A 21429-nucleotide genomic window follows, 5' to 3' on the forward strand; every position below is an offset into this window, starting at 1 on the left:
TAAAGTGCTTAACAAAGTACCCCTAAAATTTGGAGTTTGTTTTTATGTTTCGTGCACGGCTCATTTGGGATTTCCTAGCATTTGTGTTCAAGGTTGGGGATTCTATATTTATTCATTTTCACCATGGATGCTTCCTAGTTCATCGAACGCTGGGGCGTTCCTCCCCGCTACGCCACACAAGATTTCAGCTGCATTGGTTCTGTCTGCTGTTGCTATGAGTTCGGGGGCATTGTAAAATCAGGAGCAGGAGAGAGAAATTTGCAATTTTGACCAATGTAGATTCTACACTGGTATTACGAACTGGTGTCCAGTGTAATGCTCTGCATGTTTACTCAGATAGAGGCCTCTCTGTCTTCAATAGGGCTTACCCTCAGGCAAATGTGTTAGCAGGGATGGTGGCCATCCCAGGGAGCAACTGTTACATTCAGAGCAAGGCAGGATCCATGATGCCTGTGGATAATATGGCAGTGTTACTGAGCCAATGTTTTGGCTTTCTAAGGAAGGAATGATTTCTCAGCTAAGCAGAAAATGAGCTTAACAGTGGAGGTACCCCTTTAAAGATGAATGGGAACTCTTTACAAAGTATTTAAAGAAACAACAAAATGAATTGGACTCCTTGGCAGGTTTTGAATAAACATTCACAAACTTTTTATAGACAACATTTAGATAGATAAATTAAGGATCTGCACAATTTTGTAATTTGCAGAGAATAACATATGTTGATAAACCAGAGAAAGGAGCTGAGGGAAGTCTGGGGGGGAGGGGGGTTATAGTTTGGGGAGGGGGGAGGGGAAAATAAGGGGGGAATTAAGGATGATATGTTTTCTGATAAAATGTTATGTTGAAATTCCTAATAAAAAATATTTTTAAAAAACCCAGTGAAGGTACCCATCATAGGCTGCCATGAAAGGTGATTTTTCTTGTGAGCGCAGGATGGACGAATTGGTCACTTTAGGCTCTCCAAGTTTCTCATTTTTCCAGTCTGAAATTCGGTTATCTGCATTTCCATAGGAAATGGCAATTTATTTTAAAAATCCTCACAAAAATTGATTTTTGAAAAATCCCTATGTAAAAAGTTTGTCAGCATTTTAGTGTGCGTTTCTCTTAGTAAACTCATTTTTGCATAGATTTTTTTTTTTTACTATTATGCACATTTTCCCCAAGCAATTCACACCCAATATGCAACATTTTTGTACATTATATCCACAAATGCATATTCAATCTTGTGCATTTCCCCCACTATTGTATGCATTTTAGTACATATTCTTTGGCTAGAAAGGTGTGAATTTTGAAGCGTAGCTGTGTTTCGGTTGGCATACTGGTCGGAGACAGTGCCAGATTTACATATAAGATAAACATGCTATAGCTTAGGGCCCCATTCTCTTGGGGGGCCCTCAAAAAATTAAAGGAAAAAAAATTGGATGTACATTTCCAAAATATAAGATAAAAAACAAATAAAACAAAACCTCCATACAGCAACAGTGTTTTGTGTTGTTTAGGCTCCTATGGTGTAAGTAATGGGCCCTGCCTGCTAGCCTACACCCTAAAATATCAATGGTGATTATTTCACTTTTAATATACTTCTTCTTAATTGTATTTCAGTTCAACAATTACTTTGATAAAATACATATTTTGTTATGTGCAAATGTCTGTAGATACCTATTTGGTCTATAAATTCCATATAGCATATATTCAACACCAAAAACAGTGATTTGTTGTTGGCAAAGGACAGCTGGACATATAAAGGGCCCTATTACCTTCAGTAGCTTAGGGCAGACTTTCTCAACCTGTGGGTCCCCAGATGTTGTTGAACTACAACTCCCATCACCCCTAGCTAGCAAGGCCAGAGCTCAGGGATGATGGGAGTTGTAGTCCAACAACTTCTGGGGACCCACAGGTTGAGAACGGCTGGCTTAGGGCCTCATCAAACCTAAATCCGGCCCTGGTCAGAGAAGTGCAAATCATCTGGATGCAAAGTCAAATTTCCCCTTCATCCCTACTGCGAGCTGATGTTGCAGTCACATAGTGGGGACAAGCAACATGCTGCAGAAGTCAGCTAGGTGCCTCTACCAATGAACCCTTGGAGGAAATCTGTGAACGAGGTGCGAATTTCAGAACAGATAAACATCATGCTAAAACTTGACAATAAACTGGGACAGGTAAAGGTAAAGGGGCCCCTGACCATTAGGTCCAGTTATGACTGACTCTGGGGTTGCGGCGCTCATCTCGCTTTATTGGCTGAGGGAACTGGCGTACAGCTTCCGGGTCATGTGGCCAGCATGACTAAGCTGCTTCTGGTGAACCAGAGCAGCGCACGGAAACGCCCTTTACCTTCCCACCAGAGTGGTACCTATTTATCTACTTGCACTTTGATGTGCTTTCAAAATGCTAGGTTGGCAGGAGCAGGGACGAGCAACAGGAGCTCACCCCATCGCAGGGATTCGAACCACCAACCTTCTGATTGGCAAGTCCTAGGCTCTGTGGTTTAACCCACAGTGCCCCCCGCGTCCCCACATAAACCGGGATATCTTATCCTTATTGCAAGAATGTATTAATATTATGTTTTGGTTAGCCAATGAACACACCCCAGTTCTTGGTAATGCTCATTAACTTTCAGATTGATTTACCCATTCTTTCTTCATTTTTGTAATGTGCTATGTTATTATAGGAGAGCAGAAAATAAATATTAAATAGCCAAGCTAAGTAACGTTTGTTGTGGGACTCCAACTCCCATCAACACCGACCTGCGTGGCCAATGTTCAGAGTGATGGGAATTGTAGTCCAACAAAAAAAACAAACAAAGGGCAACAGGTCCCACAGATCCCTGGTGTATAGGATTCTAGCCTTAGGCTGCAATCCTATGCATACTATGGGAGGAAACTCCATTGGTGGGCGAAATAGTCCACCCGAGCCAAACTCCTGAGCTCCACAAGCAGAGAACAGGTGCCAGGAGTCTCTGCAATGTTAGAGACTTCAATTCCCTAGCCCGATGTGCCACCTTTATGGAAAACAAATTGATCTGTCATAGACAATGTAATTCTAACACCTTGCGGTGTCTTCTGTGCATAATCAGTGTGCCAAAGGGAAGATTGTCTGTTCATAACAGTTAAGAGGGAGAGCCGTTGGAAGATCTGGCAGCGCAAGGGGAGATTGGTGAGATGAGTCAAAAGTTTGGGGTTTTCTGCTGAAGGAAGGAAAATACAAAATGTACATGGTATAAACAGGCTGAGCTGAAAAGGGGGCAAGTTTCATGCTCCCATGGAAAGCACCCCCTCATTTTGATCATACAGCGAGAAAATGTCTGCCAAATCAGTGTGAGGGCAGGAAACGTTGCCCCCTCTCTCTGATTTGGCTTTGTATCATCATGGCGCATGCAAATCTTATTGGTTGGATGGTTTCAGGAAGCCTATTTGGAGCAAGGGTAATGCTTCCTACTTGCATCCTGTTTTTGCTTCATGATTTTGCTTTGTCAGTGTTGCTGTTGTTTGTTGTTCAGTCTGTTACCCGCCCTTCACACCAGGTCATTGGTGGGGTGCAACAATTTAAAATTCAGTGTTAAAAACAGTCATGACAGATCACACTGCCAGGAATGGGATGGGTCCTATAACAATTTAGTGCATAACACACCAGCTGTCTACCAGCTTCATCTGGTATGCCGGATGAGACCCTGCACATGGCTCTGGTTATCTCCTGCTTGAGCTACTGCAATGCGCTCTATGCAGAGCTACCTTTGAAGGTGACTCGGAAACTACAGTATACCTGAAGGAGCATCTCCACCCCCATAGTTCAGCCCGGACACTGAGGTCCAGCTCTGAGGGCCTTTTGGCGGTTCCCTCACTACAAGAAGTGAGGTTACAGGGAACCAGGCAGAGGGCCTTCTCCATAGTGGCGCCCGTCCTGTGGAATGCCCTCCCATCAGATGTCAAGGAAATAAACAACTATCTGACTTTTAGAAGTCATCTGAAGGCAGCCCTGTTTAGGGAAGTTTTTAATGTTTGATCTTTTATCGTGTTTTTAATGTTGTGTTGGGAGCTGCCCAGAGTGGCTGCGGAAACCCAGCCAGATGGGCGGGGTATTATTATTATTATTATTATTATTATTATTAATCCAGAATGTGGCTGCTAGACTGGTGACTCTGTGTGGCTGCAGGGACCATATAACACTGGCCCTAAAATAGCTGCATTGGCTCCCAGTACGTTTCTGAGCACAAAAAAATGTGTTGGTGCAGACCTTTAAAGCCATAAATGGCCTTGGCCCAGTATACGTGAAGGAGCGTCTCCACCCCAGTCATTCAACACGGACACTGAGATCCGGCTCCGAGGGCCTTCTGGCAGTTCCCTCACTGCGAGAAGTGAGGTTACAGGGAACCAGGCAGAGGGCCTTCTCGGTAGTAGAGCCCACCCTGTGGAGGCACCCTCTGAAGGCAGCCCTGTATGGGGAGGTCATGTGATCTGCCCTGGAGGGCAAGATTGTCCATCTGAAATTTCCTCTTTCAGAAAGTTTGACTTTTTGAGGGGAATGCACTTTTGAAGCAGATGACCTCTCCCAGAGAATTCTGAGAACTGTATTTTGTTGAGGGTACTGGGAATTGCAGGTCTCTGGTGGGAGAAATTACAATTCCCTGAATTCTTTGATGGAATTTATGTGCTTTAAATGTGCGTTGAATGAACTTTAAATGTATGGTGTTGATCTGCCCTTTCCTGTTTTGAGCACTAGAGCAAGAGAACTAGGCCTTTAATAAAGAAAGATTATGAAAACAGAATCGTGTTGGTATTGGGCTCTGCTTTACAGACAGCCCACTGGAGTCCTTCCTTGGTTTGATTGTTAACAATTGCTGGTGGGGCTCTTTTGTCATTGTTTCATTTTAGAGAGTAGACAAGAAAGTCTTTGCCACAACTACATACCCTTGAGATGCTTTTCTTTTTTTGGCTTTCTTACTTTATTGAGACGGATGTTACCCCAGAATCCAACAGGACACAGATATGCTTTAAACTGTACTCATCTAACAAAAATGTCACGGAGATGTACAGGAATATTTAAGACCTGCCAGTATCTATTTATGCAAGAAATGCCGGGAGCATTCATAATTTACAATAGATCATAACAGTCATTCCAAAGCACACTTGGAAAAAACCTGCTCACAACTTAAAAGTAAACACTGCTCAGAATGAACTGCTTTCTGCCTTCTGACTCCTGAGCAATGCTTTTCGTAACTGCAATGACAGTGAAAATAAAAGTCTTTATTAAAACTCAAAATGGCTTTTAATAAAGTGACCCTTTAAGCACAAATGGTTGCTGTTAATCTACTTGATTTGTTTTGCTTGGGAAAGAAAGGAAGTATGTATTTGCTTTTGTGAAAGAGTGATGAATACATTTCAACTTATTTCTAAGTTTCAACTTTTCTTAGTTCATTTGCATGGATATAAAACTGTCAATTGTTCCTGCTCCACAAAAACACCAGAAGTTTTTTGACAGAGCACTTTTGTGGATCTCTCCTTTATGTGGTCTTAAACCCTAGAGGAAACACTTACAGAAAAGTATTATTAGAGAAACTATGTCAGAATGTGAAACTGGCAGGGGCTTTGCAAGAACAGCAACAGGAAGCTATTGTCTTAAACTTAACACTAGGTTGACAATTTACCAGAATCATTTTGTAAATCAGGATTAGGTATTCAGCAGGGTAGATATCCCCTCTCCCCGAACAATACTGTGGTACCAATGTCTCCTGTGGGTTCTTGTTCTTCTTCCTAACAGAATCATCCATGTGGTCATTCCACCCAATCAGGGATCACGTATGTTATCTTCTGGTGTTTAGTTGGAACGTTTGAAGGGGCAAGTGGGAATGTGTGGTGTGAATCTCAGTGGTGATGCTGCATTTGTCAGGTGCACTTCCTGGCCAGTGCAGGATTGGCACTGAGTCTGAAGGTGGCTACTATACTTGCTCAAAGGGTTTGCAACAAAGGACAGGAACCCTGATTGTTTGGGGTTCCTATTCCTGAACTGCACACTCTGAAGGAATTTCCTTTGGACCAGTGCTGATCATGCATTGACTGGAGAGTGTGCTTAATGTATAGCCTTCTCAGTTGTGGCACCCACCCTGTGGAATGCCCTCCCATCAGATGTCAAGGAGATAGGTAACTATACAACCTTTCGAAGACACCTGAAGGCGAAGTTTTTAATGTTTAATGTTTTATTATGCTTTCATATGTAAGGTAGAAAAGGTAAGGTAAAGGACCCCTGGATGGTTAAGTCCAGTCAAAGGCGACTATGGGGTCCGGTGCTCAGCTTTCAGGATGAGGGAGTCATGTGGCCAGCATGACTAAACTGCTTCTGGCACAATGGGACACTGTGACAGAAGCCAGAGTGCACAGAAATGCCATTTACCTTCCTGCCACAGCAGTACCTATTTATCTACTTGCAGTGGTGTGCTTCCAAACTGCTAGGTTGGCAGAAGCTGGGACAGAGCAACAGGATCTCACCCCGTCGTGTGGATTCAAACCGCTCACCTTCTGATCGGCAAGCCCGAGAGGCTCAGTGGTTTAGACCGCAGCACCACCCACTCCCTATGCTTTTGTATATGCTGCAAGCTGCCCAGAGTGGCTGGAGCAACCCAGTCATTTGGGAGGTGTAGAATTATTATTATTATTATTATTATTATTATTATTATTATTGCAATCATTAAGTGGGTGGTGTTCATTCTACACATATCCATTGGCCTGTTCATATGATTGCATCAATATATGATGGTTAATGTGATATCTGTGGACTGACATGATCAATTAGATAGTTGACTTGATGACAGCACCAAGCGTAGACTATCAGTGACTATTAGTCATGATAGCTTTATGCAGCCTGCAGGGTAAGGGAGAGCATCCATCTTGGGGAGGAACAATGAGAGAGGGCTGCTATCCAGCTATAAAGATGAATGTTTTGCCGAAAATGTTATTTTTGTTTCAGACCCTGCAGATTGTGGACAAAGTGGTATGCTTCGAAAAGTGGCAGAGGGATATTTCTAAGTTTGTTTGGCAGGGCAAAAAGCCCCGAATTAAGTTTAAAATACTAACAGATGCAAAAGAAAGGGGGGGATTTGCCCTGCCAGACTTGAGGTTATATTATGAATCTGCAGCCTTCTGCTGGTTGAAAGACTGGTTTTTGTTAGAGAACACCGATGTCCTAGATCTGGAAGGGTTTGATAACGCTTTTGGGTGGCATGTGTATTTGTGGTATGACAAGGTTAAAGTTCATAAAATGTTCAAAAACCATATTGTTAGAAGAGCAATCTTTATGGTCTGGACAAAATATAAAGACTTATTGGAGAGTAAAACACCAAGGTGGCTTTCACCGGCAGAGGCCAAGGCACGCAAGGGACTTAACATGGAGGCCTACTGGCCAAAATATTGGGAATTAATAGAAAAAGATGGTGACAATTGGAAGCTGCAGAGTTTTGAAAATGTAAAAAGTAAGGTGCGAGACTGGTTGCATTATGCCCAAATTCGGGAAATTTTCAAAACAGACAAAAAGGTTGGGTTCCAGGTGGAAAAATCGAAATTAGAGACAGAATTGTTAGAACCTAAAGACAAATTACTTTCAAGAATGTATAACTTGCTGCTTAAATGGAATACACAGGATGAGACAGTCAAATCCGCCATGATAAAGTGGGCACAGGATATTGGACATAACATTATGTTTGAGGACTGGGAAAGGTTATGGACCACCGGATTGAAATTCACGGCATGTAGTGCCCTGAAAGAAAATATTATGAAAATGATATACCGGTGGTACATGACCCCAGTCAAGCTTGCTAAGATATATCACCTGTCTGATAATAAATGCTGGAAGTGTAAAGAGGCGGAAGGGACGTTCTTTCATCTCTGGTGGACATGTCCGAAAGTGAAGGCCTTTTGGGAAATGATCTATAATGAGTTAAAAAAGGTATTTAGATATACCTTGCCTAAGAAACCGGAGGCCTTCCTTCTGGGCATTGTAGACCAGAATGTGTTAAAGAAGGATAGAACTTTTTTTATGTATGCTACAACAGCAGCAAGAATTCTCATCGCAAAGTGTTGGAAGACACAAGATTTACCCACACTGGAGGAATGGCAGACGCAGTTGATGGACTATATGGAACTGGCGGAAATGACTGGCAGAATCCGAGACTTGGGAGAAGAAAAAATGGAAGAGGACTGGAAAAAATTTAAGGACTATTTACAAAAATATTATAAGCTGTATGAATGTTAAGAAAATGCACTTTTTAGGAAATATTAGCCCCAGCAATGGTAATTAGGTGAAATTAAAATTAAGGCACAAGAAAAGAGAGGTGAAATTAAGAAAAATCTTTATTGCATTACGTTTTAATCACAATATATAAGATTATGGTCACAATAACTTTGATTTTGGTAACATGAAATTGAAAGATACAATAATGAATCGAAAGATACAATAAGTAATGAAATAAGATAATAAACAGCTGAAGATTTTGTATTATGAACATTGGGTTATAAATATATTGAAAAGGGTAATATGACAAAATGAAAGATACAATAAGTGATGAAATAAGATAACAAAATGCTGAAATTGGTATTATAAATAATGCAGATTCGGGAAGATGTGGGGAAGTCCAAAAGATTCTGTAAAAGAAATATGATTTATGAAACCTTTGTATTTTATTTTTTGTTCTTTTCTATTCTGTAAAATTAATAAAAATATTTAAAAAAAAAAAGAGAGAGGGCTGCTATCTTCCTGTCCTTTTCGTGGACTTCTTGGAGGCATCGGATTTGCCACCATGGGAAATGCTGAACTAGGTGGAGCATTGGTCTGATGATCCAGCAGTGCTTTTCTTATGATCTGAGATAAGGCCAATCATGATTGAGAACAATTTATTTCATGCATAGAATAGATGGTATTATTCCCAAGGATCACTAGGATTTTTGTATTTTTTGAAAAATGAAGTTTCAACTGAGTTGTTGTTGTTTAGTCATTTAGTCGTGTCCGACTCTTCGTGACCCCATGGACCAGAGCACGCCAGGCACTCCTGTCTTCCACTGCCTCCTTCAGTTTGGTCAAACTCATGCTGGTAGCTTCGAGAACACTATCCAACCATCTCGTCCTCTGTTGTCCCCTTCTCCTTGTGCCCTCCATCTTTCCCAACATCAGGGTCTTTTCCAGGGAGTCTTCTCTTCTCATGAGGTGGCCAAAGTATTGGAGTCTCAGCTTCAGGATCTGTCCTTCCAGTGAGCACTCAGGCCTGATTTCCTTAAGAATGGATAGGTTTGATCTTCTTGCAGTCCACGGGACTCTCAAGAGTCTCCTCCAGCACCATAATTCAAAAGCATCAATTCTTCGGCGATCAGCCTTCTTTATGGTCCAGCTCTCACTTCCATACATCACTACTGGGTAAACCATAGCTTTAACTATACAGAACTTTGTTGGCAAGGTAAATCCATCCCACTACACTGTTTTCCACCTCATCTGTTCTGAGTCGATTACAAACTCTCTCTCTCTCTCTACATCAGAGGTGGGGAATTTTGTTTCAGCCTGAGGTCTACATTTTGTTCTGGGGACAGTATGTAAGTTGTGGGTGGGATCAGAGGCAAAAATGTGCAGGCCAATTGATGTGACTTTTACCTTTGCATGGTATGTGACACTTCAGCCATGCAGAAACTAGAGGTTGTCAGGCAAGCAAACAACGGGTACATTCTAGCCTCACAAAAGCACTCCGGATAGCATAGAGCCAGGGCCTGTGAGCAGTGTGGCCTGGGACAAATAAGGGAGCCTGAGGTCCCACACCCCTGCCCTAGATTTATCAGAAGATTCTGAGTTATACTCTTAGTTTGCACAAAGAATCAGCAATGTTGGAAGTGGCACCAAAGCAAGTTTTGATTCTCTGATGGCTGGTTCTGCATCAGCTCTGTAAACATAAATTTTTCTTGTGGCTCTGGTGAGGCATAAGTCAGTGTGAAATGGCAAGCTCAAAACACAAGTAGTCTGATATGTTTACAGTTTAAAAATGCCAAGTGCTTGTCAATTATTGCAGTACCTTTGGCTGGAACTCTGGAAGGGGTGGTGGCTGAGGCAGATTTACATCTTACTGGGGAACTGGGGGAAATACAACCTGCACACTTTCTTCTACATCTCCATAAGTAAAATGACATTGATATTGCTTTTTGAAATGAAAGCTGTCTCTGGAAAGTCAGGATCCTTGGAGGGCATGGCATTCGAACCTCAAACACATGGACTGAATTTGCACAGCTTAGATTTTGCACACACTGAATTTCCGTTCTGTTCTTAAGATGGGAATCCCTTGGTGAATGCAATAGCCAGTGGCCATGAGAAAATGGGGCTATCCCCCAGCACTTGTCTGAGGCCTGCGATGGGAATCTTGCTAGAATAAAGTTATGAACTCAGACAAAAAGCAGCTGGTCCCTGGCAGGATCCCCCAACCAGCTTAGCCCTCCGAGGCTTGGGGCAAGTGTACCCAGTTTACCTCTCCTCTGCACAGATCTGTCACCAGGGAGCCAGTGTGGTGTAGTGGTTAACAGCAGTAGACTCGTAATCTGGTGAACTGGGTTCGCTTCCCTGCTCCTCCACATGCAGCTGCTGTGTGATCTTGGGCTAGTCACACTTCTCTGAAATCTCTCAGCCCCACTCACCTCACAGAGTGTTTGTTGTGGGGGAGGAAGGGAAAGGAGAATGTTAGCCGCTTTGAGACTCCTTCGGGTAGTGATAAAGCGGGATATCAAATCCAAACTCTTCTTCTTCTTTAGTTCAATGTGTTTAGAAAAGGAGCTTCCAGCATAATGCAGTCTCTCTCTGGGATCAGAGAGAGAAGTTCTTGGACTGTGTTAGAGGACTTAAAGAACTGAACTGTGTTGCTACTTGATTGCAATGGGTTACTTTGTTTCTTTGTAACATTGATATGTAACTAGCTTTAAGACTGTTCTGCAGTAAAGCTTTGAAATTGATTCTTGGGGTAGATAGAAGATTTATTTCTATACAAGGTCCAGATCAGAGATTCAACTGAACAGCTCTAACAGATTCTAGGCTGCAATCCTATACCCACTTATCTGGGAGTCAGCCTTCTTGAACACAATGGCATTTACTTCTGAGCTGTCATGTTTAGGACTGCACTATAAACGTGGTGCTTCTTGTTTAGTTACTTCACCTTGTTGCTCATGGATCTCTAAATGCTAGGCAATAGCTTCTTATTCAGATTTTCCTCTGACAAATCTCCCTTCCCTCCTCCTCCTCCACCACTAATAATTATGCTCTTGTCTGAAAAACCTTTGAAATGTGCCTAATACAATCCTGCCCATGGGAGACCTTTTACATCATTTTCCCAGGCATGGGTGACCTGATCAAATCATGCTGTTGACACTGCCGCTGAAACAGCCCTCCAATAAATGGAGCAGGATTAGCCAGACCCTATGGCAAACATCAGCTCATAATATGCATCAGGAAACGTCCATAGCACATTGAATCTCTGCTTTGAATGGTGTGTACTCGTGCCTGAATTGCAAGCATGCATTTCCCTACATGATTGCTGAGTTTTATGAAGGGCAAGTATGAGCTGAAGCAGTGATAGAAATCTTCTGCAATTTTATAATTGCCTTACTGGAGTTCTGAAATTGATATGAAGGGGGCAGGCGCAGAGTTCAGCATCCCAAGAACCATAACTTTCTTTTTAGTTTTGCTAACAGAGAGAGGAAGAAAAGAAAAAGGAATGTTTTTAGCTCTTAGGGCATAATTCCTGCTGACGCCTCAGCAGTAAATCAGGCTGGCAATAAATCACACCATGCAAGTTAAGAGTTAACACTTTATTAACAATAACACAATCTGCACAGACTTGGTGGAGTGTCGGGCCTAATAAGCACAGCAGCTCATCATCGATAGATCTTGCCCCATGGATCAGTTGCTGAGACCTCTGCACAGCCATCTAAGAACCTCTTCATGGTTCTTCTCAAGCAATTGGAGACTGTGTCTGTGTGTGTGAAGCCAACTTCTCCACCCCTTTCATGCCTCTCCTGGTTCTGGGAGAACAGGAGGGGAGGGGAGCTGGTTGCAGCAGAAGGGAGAGATACCTGTGACTCTTCATCAGCGTGAGTCATCTATGTCTCTTGGCAGAAGCTGATGCAGGAGAGAAGGGCTCTCCTGAATCAGCTTCTGATTTTGATTCTGGTCTTCTCTCTGCCACGGACTCTCCCTGCTCACTAAACCTTGTTACCTCTTCAGCTGCTACCTACCTGACGCCTTCTCCTCTCAGTCGCCTCACCACCAATCCCTGAGCTCTGAGCCTTCTTCTTCCCTTGGTGGTTCCCCAGCTGCTTCCTCCACCTTTCCTCTGCATCCAACCAGTTCATGACACTGAGTGAGCGAATGGGTTTACTTGGCAGAGGCTGTGGGTCTAGAACAGGCTGGGAGCCAATCAGCCATTTACCTTTGAGCAGCGTAGTCATTGCTTGATTCTCATAACTCTGTCGCTGGCTAAACCTGCCTAGGTGGGAAGGCACGTGGCTGGGCAGACTTGCTGCAGGACCAGCCACAGCTACTGCCACATTGCTGGAATAGTGGTGGTTGAAAATGTCAGAAGCTCAGCCTACACTTGAGTAGGACCCTGGTAGAGACGCATGCCCGACTGGTATGTTCCCTCCCTCCTGGTCGATCATTCGGGTGCTTCATAAGCTTTCTTCAGCCTGAACATCACAGTGACTGATGCCAACAGACACTGGCACACTTAGGGATCCGCAGAGTGTTTGCAGTTTGTGTAACAGACCTCAGCAACTCAGCATTTTGGCTAATCTACTTTATTTACATAAACACACACACACACACACACACACACACACACACAGCACTGCAACATGCCTCCCTCTCTCTCTAGCATCAGACAGCAAAGAGAAAAAGAACAAAGGACAATAGTCCCACTTCACAGAACACAGTAACACAAATATCCTGTCTCTGTCACTTCCCACTCTGTGGAGTCAAAACATATACCGACATGTGAAAGACAACAATCCCATGACTGCAATCCTGGAGCAGTAATTCTAACAGAAAATGGAGGTGGGGCTCAGGAAAGGTGTCATCCTCAGTGAGCCCTACAGGGTGTGCGGACCCTGGCAGGTGACCCGCTATGTCATGTGGATGCCTGGCCTTCTCTCTTTGACACACACCTGTCGTGTTCTCAGCTGAGAGGATGCAAAGTATCGGGGATCACCTCCAAACTATTAGCTTCCATTAATGGAAGAGAAAGAAACCTCAACAGAATATTCTGGACTATCAGCCATTCTAGCAAAGGAACCTTTCTAACAAAGACAGCAGCTTTGTCAAATATTTAACAGAACGGAATAAGCCATAGGAAATAAGCAGGCTCTATTCAGTTGGGTGGGTAAGGTTAAAACTGCATCCGAGTTTTTCTCCAAGCTACCATTCACAAAAGGGCTATGCTGATAATGCCAAGGAAAGGTTTTGGTGCTTGTTGCAAATTCATATCACATGTTGGCATATGCTGTAAATTTAGTTTATATTGTTGTAATTAGCAGTGACACGGACAGATTGCCTTAATATCCTCACTTCTCTTGCTTAGAGGAGGTCCCTCACAATTTGAATGCCACAAAATATCAATACTGATGCTTTATGGCACGTTGCCAGCGGAGCCTCGGGACAAGAAGGATGGGAGTGATGGCAGTTTTTGCTAGAGAGCAGAGTTTGTTCGGCCTCATAAGACATTTATGAGGTCAGTTGTATGTCATCGCAGACACCAGTGGAGAGAAACACATTTAACCTGCACACAGTTTCTCCCCGGTATAACTGCGCTTATATTCTTTTGCCTGTTGTATTGATTCTCTGGAAGTGTGTCTAGGGGTAAAAGTTATCTGATGAAGATTGCAGACAGAAGGTTTCCTGGGGGGGGGGGGCAAACCAGTGGTCAGTTATGCTGTCATTCCAGTGGAGTTGCTGGAGAAAAGTGCGGAATGACATCATCGGGGTAAGACTGCTGCTCTTGTTGAACCAACTGGATCACGCTGGTAAACGGTATCTCAGGCTGATTCCACACTGGGCTTTTGTAATGAAATAGATGCACTTGGCTCAAATTTTAAAGGGCATTTCTAGGATACTGTGAACAAAAATCTCAATTTCCTTGTTCAGTTTCTGAGATAATCTGATTTTAAAACAAACTAACGCCCCACAATGGAATTTCCCCAGGTGTACATGGCCTATCTCACTGCTGTTTGATTTTTGCTCGGGCAAAGAAAACCCTAGATTGCTCTAGCCATTTCATTCTCTGTAGTCTGCCTCTCCTCTCTAGGAATCAACTTTATCACTTTAACCCTTCCCTTTCCAAATAACATTGCATGTATATCTGTTTCTTTTCTTGCCTTCTTTAAATAGTGTGTATGTGTGTGTTGGGGGGACATCCCCTCGAAATATCTTTAAAAACTCAAATGTGGTGGTTTTTTTTTAAGAACTCAAAGGTGATAGTGCTGTACTTCCAAAAATATTGAACGTGTCCATATCATTCACATATATCTGAGGATTGAAATGTGGCAATTTAACATCAGCTTTAATAAAGGGATATATTGGGGGTAGGGTGGAAATCACAGACATCACATGCTAGTTAGCTTCAGTTTCCGGAAGGTGGAAAACATTGTTAAGGATAAAATTACAAAGCATTAGGAAGAACAAGTCTTGTTGATGCAGAATCAGCATGGTTTCTGCAAGGGTAAGTCCTATCTCATTAATGCTTTAGACTTCTTTGAGAGTGTTGGCAAGCATATAGATAGAGGTGTTTTAGCTGTCCTTGTGTGTTTAGACTTTCAAAAAGCTTCTGACAACAGACTCCTTAGTAAACCTAGCAGTCATGAAATAAGATGAGAGGTCCTTTTGTGGATCAGTAACGGTTTAAGAAGCAGGAAGAGGAGACCAGGACCAAATGGACAGTTCCTCCAACAGAGGAATGTTGAAAGTGAAGTCTCCTTCTTTTTATTTGACCTGGTTCCGTCCTACGAGTGCTTGTTCCAAAACGGAGTCCACACTATTTCCACCATGTGTATCAAAAAATTATGGGACATGTATGTGTTGAATTGGAAGTAGTTATTTGCATGTGGTGATATATGCCTGCAGAGTTTCAAATCCAAGATAGGATCTGGATTGAGCCTGGGAAAGCGCTATGCAAACATCATAATGCACACTGAACTCCTGGCATATGTCAAGTGTGTAGATATTGGGGGATCATTGTGGTGGTATGGGTGTCTAGTCCATATGGCCCTATGATCCTATCCATGTGTGAACCCCCTTTATGTGTAAAGGTAAAGGGTCCAGGGTAAATTAGGTCCAGTCGTGACCAACTCTGGGGTTGCAGCGCTCATCTCACTTTATTGGCCGAGGGAGCCGGCGTACAGCTTCCGGGTCATGTGGCCAGCATGACTAAGCCACTTCTGGCGAACCAGAGCAGCGCACAGAAACACCATTGACCTTCCCGCTGGAGCAGTACCTATTTATCTACTTGCACTTTGACTTGCTTTCGAACTGCTAGGTTGGCAGGAGCAGGGACCGAGCAACGGGAGCTCAACGGGATTACCTTCTTCTTCTTCTTCTTTTTTTTTTTGCATAACTTTATTAAACATGCTTTAAAAAGACATTAAAATAAGACATACATACATACAAGTACAAATACCGAGCCAGGAACAGACAAAGAACGGAGTACAGGAAAAACAAAACAAAAAGAAAAGAAAAGAAAAGAAAAGAGCAGAAAAACAAGACCTCCGTCCAACTCAGTTTTGGGTTACATAAACTTATACAATTTCTGCAGTTGTTTTATCAATGATTCTACACTCTGAACGTCGTAAGTGTTAACTACTGTCTGCTGATATATATTTAATTCCCAGATTAATCTCAATATAATTTAGGAATTTGTTCCACTCATTTTTTAATTTGACCATATTATGGTGCCTAATTCTTTGTGTTAAACTCGCTAGTTCTATATATTGAAACAATTTCACTTGCCAATCTCTAATCGAGGGCATTTCGGGAGATTTCCACTTCTGTGCTATTAAAATCCTTGCCGCCACCGTGGCATATTGAAAGAAGGTTTGGTCTACGTTTTTTATTTCCTCCTCAATCATGCCCAAAAGAAACACCTCGGGGATTTTAGGGAAATTATACTTCAAAATCTTTTTCAATTCCTCGTAAATTTGCCCCCAGAATCTCTTAACCACATCGCAAGTCCACCATACATGAAAAAAGGTTCCCACCTTATCTCTACATCTCCAACATATATTATCGGTATTCTTGTACATCTTTCCTAGCTTTGCCGGGGTCAGATACCAGCGATGCGCCATTTTTTCTAAGTTTTCTCGAAGGGTTGCACAGGCCGTAAACTTCATACCCTTTTTCCACAGAGTCTGCCATTTGTTGAAATCCACCTTGTACCCGAGGTCCCTATCCCATTTAACCATCGCGCCTTTCACCACGTCCTCTTTGGTGTCCCATTCCAGTAACTGTTTATACATTTTAGATAGGAGTTTATTACTACTTTCTAGAATTTCCACTTGATATTTCGATTTTTTTTCACTCATCCCTAGTTTTTTATGTTCACCCCAGAGTGCGTTAATTTGGTGAAAGTGTAGCCACTCCTTAATTTTATCCTTCATCTCCTCATAAGGCCTAATTTTCCATCCCTCTTCCGTTTTAACTAATAGATCTTCATACGTCCACCTTTCCCCTGTCATATTTAATTTCTTAATTTTAACAATGTCAATCGGGGAGAGCCACCAGGGGGTACCCTTTTCAATTACATTTTTATATCTATTCCAGACTTCCAGTAGCGGGCCTCTGATGATATGGTTGGAGAAGCCCCTGTGGACCTTCCCTTTCTCCTGCCACAAGTAGGCATGCCAGCCAAATCTTATATTAAAGCCCTCTAAATCTAGCATGTCTGCGTTCTTTAAAATGGCCCATTCCTTTATCCAACATAGGCAAACTGCCTCGTAATAAAGCCTTATATTCGGGACTGCGAAGCCACCTCTATCTCTGGTGTCCGTGAGATATTTAAACTTGACTCTGGCCCTTTTCCCCTGCCATATAAACTTAGCTATAATTTTTTGCCAGTTCTTAAAGCAAGTAGTACCTTTATTACTGGAATATTCTGGAATAGGAATATTAATTTCGGGAGGACACACATCTTTATCGCAGCCATCCTTCCTGTCCACGATAATTTAAGCCTATGCCAAGTATCTAAATCCTCCTTAATTTCCTGCCACACCTTATTATAGTTATCTTCCACAAGGTTTATATTTTTCGGTGATAACCAAATTCCCAAGTATTTTACCCTGTTCACAACCTTAATTCCGGTCTTTTGCTCCAACCTGATTTTTACATGTTCATCCAGATTCTTTGTTAAGATTTTAGTTTTTTTCCTATTTAATTTAAATCCTGACAATTTGCCAAAATCTTCTAAAAGTTCTATTGCACAACTAGCACTGTCCAGAGGGTTCTCTAGAGACAGGACCAGGTCGTCAGCATACGCCTTTAGCTTAAATTCTTTTTCCCCGATTTTTACCCCCCCTTACATTTAACGATTCCCTTAATTTATTTGCAATAACCTCCAAAACCATAATAAATAACAGGGGTGACAGGGGACAGCCCTGTCTTGTCCCTTTCATGATCGCGAAGGGCTTAGATAAATTATTATTAATAATCAGCCTAGCCCGTTGCCCTGAGTATATGGCCTTAATGCCTTCCATATAAGGACCTTCTATTCCTGCCTTATTCATACATTGTAATAAAAATTCGAACCGCCGACCTTCTGATTGGCAAGTCCTAGGCTGTGTGGTTTAACCCACAGCGCCACCCGCGTCCCTCCCTTTATGTGTACACACATGTAATTATTATCCTGCTTAAAGTCAGAAACCGTAGTTCAGCTAAAGTTCCATTGAAACCTAATTATATTTGTGACTAACTCAAGTCCCATTGCTTTGCATGGGACTCAGTAACAGTCTAGTTGGATTGCGGAAACATGCAGGAAACATAGTGAATTGTGGTCCATAATATTTGCTGCTGCGGAATGATAATATGCATTTTTCAAAAACGTTCAAGGCTACATTTATTCATATTTTGCTGCTTTGCAGGTACTTGAGATGACCTGAATAAATGCATTCTTACTCTTGAATATGTGTAGAAAAATTATGTACATTTAATTGTACCCTTAGATATTTTTCTGAAACTTGCTTTGACTTCAATGAGACTTGTTTCCAGGGGCAGATTCTGTCCTGGTAATTATGGGTTGTTGTTTTTTTCCTGGTCAGCAATTTTTATTTTCCTTTAAGAAGTAAATATGGATGCTAATCCAGGCTCCCTTTATGCATTTTAAGGGCTTTCCCTTTGAAGTAAATGAAACCACTTATTTGTTGTTTCTTGTGCAGATTACAATTTCAGATCTGATTTGAGTACTCTTAAGTCTATGCAGGAAGGTCCTTTTCGTTTGATGGAAGGCACAAATTGAGCTGAGAATGAAATTCAAATGTCAATCTGGTTTGATTTGTGCTGCACAAGTTTCTCATGTTTCTTGATGCTACAGTTTTTCATTCATAAGGTAAGCACAAATTCATTTTCATTTAAAAGCTGCTTTGTGCTGGCCTCAAGGTGTGTGCCATAGATTGCAGATACTGCACCTTTCCCTTTTTATCCTGGCATTGCAATTTTCCTGAAAACACACTTTACCATCTTCAACACATAGGTAATGCTGAGAGAAATGGAGAGGGAGAAAAAAAAAGCAGCATTTACTTTTAACTATTGCAATGCATGGATTATAATCAAATATTCCCCACCCATAGTTGGAGAGCTCTGAGCTTTGAACAACCAATCAGGACCCATAACTGGGTGACAATGTGGCCTGAAGTAGGTCATAAAAGGATCTCTATACACATAGGTGTGTATTTTTTCTTCCAGAAAAGAAATAGGGTTTCCATATGTCCAGAATTTCCCGGACATAGTCAGGATTCAGTTGTTGGAAACAGTGTCTGGGTGGAAATCGCCAAAATGTCTGGGAACATCCAGATGTATGGCAACCCATGTCGGAAGTGTTGAATTTCTCTCAAAATAGCTCAAAAACATCAAACAACTCCCCCCCCAAAAAAAAATGCTCAACAAATTTTGTGTCCAGATTTTCACTTTTTGAAATATGGCAACCCTGAAATAGGTGTGTCCCTTAATCCATGCTAGTGAGTGCATGGTAAAATTTGAATCAGGGACTTGAGACTCTGGCTTTTTCTTTCACGTAACTCTTGCAGCCCCTCTACCTCCATGGCCAATGGCAAGGGATGATGAGAGTTGTAGTCCAGCAACATCTGGAGGAACACAAGTCCCCCACCCCAGTGCTACTAGCATCCACATGGAATGCCATTACATTGGTGGTGAAGATATATTAGGTGGTGGGAGGCAATGCTTAGTGTTTGCCTCTGTTATCCAAGCAAGTGATTGTGAACTATTTGCCCACTGATTGTGTTCAGAAAAGAAAGCAAGTGCAAAAGTGGAAGCCTATCACAGACGATACAGATGTGAACCTTGCACCAGCTGTTACCCAGAGAAGAAGTTGCTTGCAACTTGTGGGACAACCAGCCTCATATAACCAACATCCTTAAGTCTTAAGGGGGTTAATACCATAGAGTAAGCTGCCTTGCCAGGCTTAGTTATGTCACTTCCCTTTTCTTGGGAGGAAATAGGTCACCAAGCCTATTTGCACCCCCTGCCTGAGAAGCTCAGTGTGTGAAGAGGTTTCAGTTGGTTGCTCCCACTCAGCCTCATGGCTCTCACCAGCCACTCTTGAGTTCCTCTACCAATATTCTAGAAACTTTTACCACTTTGTAACTAAGCTAAGTTTTACTGCCTGTGCAGCTTTTCTGACTGGTGTATGGAAAAGCACATGAATCTGACCTTTGCAGAGTTTGTAAGTAAACTATTTTTAAACTTCCCAAATGCATGGTCTTTCCTATGCTGGGGGAAGAGGGAAACTTTGGAATTTAACTTTTTAAGGGGAAATTTTGCAACTCACTTGGAAAGGCATTTTTAAAGCTCTAACAACATTTATTTCCTTGCTTTACTTTGCCACATATTTTGTGATTTTAAATCTCTGTTGGCATTCTCTTACCAAAGAGTACTTTCTCCAAACTTGGATCTTGGCATCCAGGCATTCTCCTTTCTATATTTTCTTTGCACCAATACTTTGCATGTATGGAGGTCTGTTGTGCCAGCAGAACTGTAACATTGGACACCACCCAGAGGAAGCTGCCTTAGATTAAGTCAGGCCATTGCTCCATCAAGCTCAGTATTGTATATGTTGATTGGCAACAGCTCTTCAAGGATTTAGGTGGGCATCTCTCCCAGTCCTACCTGGAGATGCCTGGGCTTGAACCCAAATCTTCCACATGCAACACAGATGCTCTTCCAACGAGGTCCAGCAGCCCTTCTGATAATCCATGGATGCCAGAATTCCAGAATCAGAGACGGTGTCCAGGGCAGCGGTCTACCAGCTCCATATAGTACACAGGCTGAGACCCTACCTGCCCGCAAACTGTCTTGCCAGAGTGGTGCATGCTCTCCCGCTTGGACTACTGCAATGCACTCTACGTGGGGCTACCTTTGAAGGTGACTCGGAAACTGCAATTAATCCAGAATGCAGCAGCTAGACTGGTGACTGGGAGCAGCCGCTGGGACCACTTAACACCAGTCCTGAAAGATCTTCATTGGCTCCCAGTATGTTTCTGAGCACAATTCGAAGTGTTGGTGCTGACCTTTAAAGCCCTAAATGGCCTTGGTCCTGTATACCTGAAAGAGCGTCTCCACCCCCATCATCCAGCCTGGACACTGAGGTCCAATGCTGAGGGCCTTCTGGCGGTTCCCTCGCTGCGAGAAATGAGGTTACAGGGAACCAGGCCTTCTCGGTAGTGGCACCTGCCCTGTGGAATGTCCTCCCAGCAGATGTCAAGGCATCTTTCCTGTTCAGGAAAGTTTTTAATGTTTGATGCTATATTGTTTTTAATATTCAGTTGGAAGCCCCCCAGAGTGGCTGGGGAAACCCAGCCAGATGGGAGGGGTATAAATAAATTATTATTGTTATTAATTTCTGCAAAACCTTGTTGCTCCAAATGGTCTGTGGGATCTCCAGAACTTTGGCACATCTGGAAACCTGTCTAAAAGAGGCTTGAATGATACAGCTGAACCGAACCAACATAAGAGTTTGATCGCACCGCTGGGCTGTTTTTATTCCATTACTGTAACATTAAAAGTGTATCTGTTTGTTTCTCATTTACAATCAGCCTTGCCTCAATCAATAAAACACAGCTTGGGACTGGCCTCTATATATGTTTGCTGTACGTTTTCTCCGTGTTCTTTTGGCTTCGCTTGCTTTCAGTGGCTACTGAGCATTTTCACTGAAGG

Source organism: Podarcis erhardii, assembly GCF_964252035.2.
Source record: "Podarcis erhardii genome assembly, chromosome: 4".
NCBI lineage: Eukaryota > Metazoa > Chordata > Lepidosauria > Squamata > Lacertidae > Podarcis > Podarcis erhardii.